The sequence below is a fragment of the Bison bison genome, unplaced genomic scaffold, assembly GCF_000754665.1.
Source record: "Bison bison bison isolate TAMUID 2011002044 unplaced genomic scaffold, Bison_UMD1.0 scf7180017864243, whole genome shotgun sequence".
In the NCBI taxonomy this organism is placed as follows: domain Eukaryota; kingdom Metazoa; phylum Chordata; class Mammalia; order Artiodactyla; family Bovidae; genus Bison; species Bison bison.
In genome coordinates this window covers 3,624,950-3,629,474 of record NW_011494815.1, presented here as the reverse complement: position 1 = coordinate 3,629,474, position 4,525 = coordinate 3,624,950, and positions in this window count along the sequence as shown.

The window sequence follows — 4,525 nt, the reverse complement described above, 5'->3', positions numbered from 1 at the left end:
GGGGCCAGGTCGGGGTGGGGCTCCACTCCAGAGCAGGCTTCCAGGCGAGCTGGGGTCGGGGGTATGGGGTGGGGAGGTCCCTGTGCCTCCTCAGGTGCTGACCTGTGAGGGAGGAAGGAGCTCGGGCTGCAGACCTTCCTGGGCCTCCGTGTCTCAGGCTGCGTAAGGACATCATCATGATCATGACAGGGGAACAAACAATGGCAGACTGTATGCCAGTCGTATCCTACCTGCCTCTCCCCGGAACGCAGAAAGTGCAAGTGTTAGTTGCTCAGTTGTGTCCGACTCTGTGACCCCATGGATTGTAGCCCGCCAGGCTCCTCTATCCATGAAATTCTCTAAGAATACTGGAGAGGGTTGCTACTCCCTTCTCCAGGTGATCTTCCTAATCCAGGGATCAAACCCAGGTCTCTTGCATTGCAGGCAGATTCTTTACTGCCCAAGTCACCAGGTAAGGCCTCAACAGGCCAGCACCTCCCAGTCTTCAGGAAAACCAAGAATGGCTTCCTGCCACAAGCGATGAACGCCCCTCTCCTTGCCTCCACAGGATGAAGCCCTCAGAGGCCCAGAGACCTCGCCATCTCCTACTATGCAGGCTGTGCTACACTGTGACCCCCCCCCACCTGTTACCTCTGCTGGGAGTACCAGGCTTTCAGGCTCCCAACTCATCCTCCAAGGCACAACTTTCCTGACCGCTGCAAACAGACTCAATCCCCCCTCATCTGCCCCCACCCCTGGCCCGCCTCTATTGCATCACGTGGAGTTGCCTGTTTTCCTCCACACTGGAAACTTCCTGAGGGCAGGGCTTGGGCTCTGTTCTCCTCTGTAGCCACTAGGCTCAAGGACTCAACAAATGTTTGCTGAACAAATTAATTTGTTTTCACTTAACGAGCTCATTAGGGCTCTAGCTTCCTCCTAATTACGAAGCAGGAAGTTTCCTTTTTTTCCATAACGATCCATCTTTGGGGAATGATGGCAGAACTTCAACTTCGGCAAGAAGAAGGCAATCAAACTAGACCCCTGGCACACGTTTGCATTTGAAAGAAAGAAAACATGCAGGCTCAGTGAGGTACAGTTTAAACAAAACACGTGTATATTAAAAGCTTCACATTAAATATACATTATCATACAGTTCATCACACAGAATTAGATCTTTACAGGACACTTTCAGCAGGAGGGGGTGGTCACAAGGCTCCTGGCAGTGACACAACAGCCCCGAGGAGAAGGGGAGAGACTGGGGGCTGTCCATGCCCAGGGGGTGCCTGAGTGTGTCTCTTTGGGGTTCTGGAAGGTTCTCCTGCATCTGGGCTCTGGGTTGTGCTCGTTCCATTGGACAACTTGCCCCATTTGTCTCTGTCAGTAATTGCTGGTGGAAGGTAAAAGACGTGGCAGCTTGCCGGATGATCATCTGATCCCGCCAGGACCCTTCACGGGCATCGATGGGCCGCTCTAATCGCCAGCCTGCCCTCTCTGCCCGTTTCTGCAGGCACTGTCCTTGGGGTCTGTGAGAGCACATGGGAAGCCTGGCTGTCTGTCCCTGCTGGGCCCTTGATCAAGTGACATCAACTGCTGCCCTGAGCGTGTATTGGAGAGCTGATCAGAGCTCGGTGTTCTGAATCTTAAAAAGGCAATCTCCGGGGCCTGTGACTGCAGAAGCAGAGCATCCACCAAGGGCTCCACCTGTTGTTTCCAGGCCCCTGCTGGAAGTTACGTCAAGATGGCCCTCTGCCTGCCCACCAGAGCCGCTCTGGGAGGGGAGGCACAGCTCAGCTGGGATTGGCCCAGCCTTCGGAAGAGGGCTTTTCACCTCTTTCTTTAGAAGCGCTGCTCTGTGAGCCTGTCTCCTGACAGGCAGGTGGGCCCTCTCTCCCCACAAAGCCTCCTTTCTTTCTGGGCCGCCATCTTGTTCTGGAGGGGCTGCCCAAAAGGCCTTGACTCCTTGGTGCTCAAGGACATTACTGCTGAAGTGGTTGGGGCATTATGGTCAATAATGAAGCCAGCAATGGAGGGAAAGAAAAGGGAAAAAAACCCCAACAGTCCTGTGGCTCTGAGCAACGCAGCCTGTTAGGGGTTGGAGGCTGTGCTCTGAGACAAAATGCTGAGGCGGGATATTGTGTGGCAGGGAGCTTTTTTTTCCCTCTAAGAAATCCAGCTCATTTTCCCCCTCATTAATTGGCAGCAGATGAAAAAAAAAAAAAAGCCAAAACAAAACCCAAACCAACGCCAATAACCTGAATGTGAGTGTTTCTGAAAGGGAAAAGCTGTTTCAATTGTTAGATGTCCAAGAAAACATGAATACACGCCGCCAGAGGAAATGGTCACAATTAGAGGAAGAAGAGGGAGAGGTTCATAAAATTAAGGAAAAAAATTCCTTTTAGTGGCTCCCATCCTGTAAACTGGCTCCTCTGCCGACCTCAGTCCCCAAGGGGAGCTGGAGGTTGGGCCTCCCAGGGAAACTTCAGGAAGATGGAGGCAGGGCCCAGGAATCCCTTAAAAGAGTAAAGGCAAGAACAGAGGATGAAGCAGCCCTGTTTTTCCCTCAGACCATGGGGCAGAGCCTTTTCTGAGGAGAAGTCTGTTCAGTGAGAATGGTCGTGGGCTCCTGTACTACCTGACCTGTGGTTCTTAGGAAGGGCCCTGTAGGAAATCTGGATTTGCTGGTGGAGGAAGGGCTACTGTGAGGTTCATCCCAACGGCCTACTCCGCGGGCTACCTCCCCTGTCTCCAATCTCTAACTGGGTCCTAGGGATCCACTCTCCTTTGGCACCTCTGTTTGGACAAGTGCCAACTTCACTCATTTTCTCACTCACTAGGAAAAAAAAAAGAGGAAAGCGTGAATCACTTTAGGTACTGTAGCCTCAAAGGATGTTTTGGAAACAGCAAAGGAAAGGTCAGGATTGAGGTGCTGGAGACTAGGCCCAGGTCACAGGCAATGAGGCAACCATGAGGTGGATGGACCTGTGGGATTCATGGATGGGGGGGTGCTGGGGCTGCCCGGACTGAGACAAGGACTCAGGAGACTGACCGGATTGGCTAAACTGGGCAGGAAGCAGATGCTAAGGGAACAGCTTTAGCCATAGCCTGCTAAAATCCACCAGACACCTAAGGGACACAGCTGGCTTCTAGTCCTGCTTTGCACTGGCTTAACGGGCAACCAGGGCAAGTCCTCTCCTCTCATGAGGCCTCCATCTCCTATCTGAACAGTGAGTCAGGAGCATCTCGAAGGCCTGGCAGGGCTGGTGATGTTCAAGCTGAATTCAGCCCCCTCCTACTTGGGACGATGGTGACCAGACTTCCATTCCTCTTAGCCCACTGGCAGGCTGGACGACATGGGCTTGGTGAAGGTGCTGAAACTCGTGATGTATCTGGACCCCTTGTACCTCCTTCAGTAGGTGAAAGCCATGCCTTTCATGCTATTCCATGAGCTTCTTTTGTTTCTTCCATTGCATTTAACTGTGGTATGGGGGTGGGTGGGTCAGAGGAAAAGGAAAATTAAGAGTAACTGAGCGTCTGCTCTGTCGAGAAGGATCCAGCTCCTGTGAAGGGCAGGGGCAAGATGGCAGTGGAGTGTGGGTGTGTGTGCAGATGTTCCTATCTGTGTGGAGGTAGTGCAGATGACCAAGAGGGCTCCATGTCCCCCGAGAGGTCAGGATTTGCCTTCCTCCAGGAGCAAGGTGACAGCAAGAGACAAAGAACTGGCCCAAGAGTTTCCTCTGCTTGTGGACTGTGTGAACTTGGACAAATCACTCTCCTTCTCTGAGCCTCCCTTTCCCCACATGTGAAGTGCTCATGGGGTAGCACTGACCCCAGTTAATGGTGAGAGCACTTTATAGACCGCTGGGTGCTGTGCACCTGTGGGGTTAACACAGATTTGCCATCATAGGGTGGCTGTATGCAGAAGAGGGAACGTGGATGCTGGGTCAACATTTGAGGCTACCACTGCTGGAGCCTGAATGCCCCTTCTTGTAGGTTGACTCTCAAGGGGGCAAAGAAAACCCCTCTGCCCTGAGCTGGGGGCTCTGCCTCCTTCCCATGTGCCCAGAGGAGTTGCACCTTGCTCTGGGAATGAAACTCACAGGTAAGGACTTGCCCCCCTCACTGCAATGTATTAAAAAAAAAAGGGATAAGAATATATATTAAATGACTATTTTATTTACATGCCCTATTCATAAATAATTGAATCCTTTTTTGACTGCACAATGATCCCTTGGAGATCTCCTAATGATTACACTGAGTGACTAGAAGTGGATTAGTGGGCTTACATCTGTGTGTGGTCGTGTTCTTCCACCAATATGCTCGCGCGCGCGCGCGCACACACACACACACACACACACACACACACACACTGACACACACTGACACACACACACACACACACACACACACCCCCACCCACCAGAAGGGAGGTGGGACTCCGGGGCCTTCTAAGCTCTTAAAACACCAGTACTTGGCTCCCAGCACCAGGGGGGCCCCGGTGGGAAAAACTGCGGCCCGGTACACAGGTGTGAATTCCTGACGGCTGGAG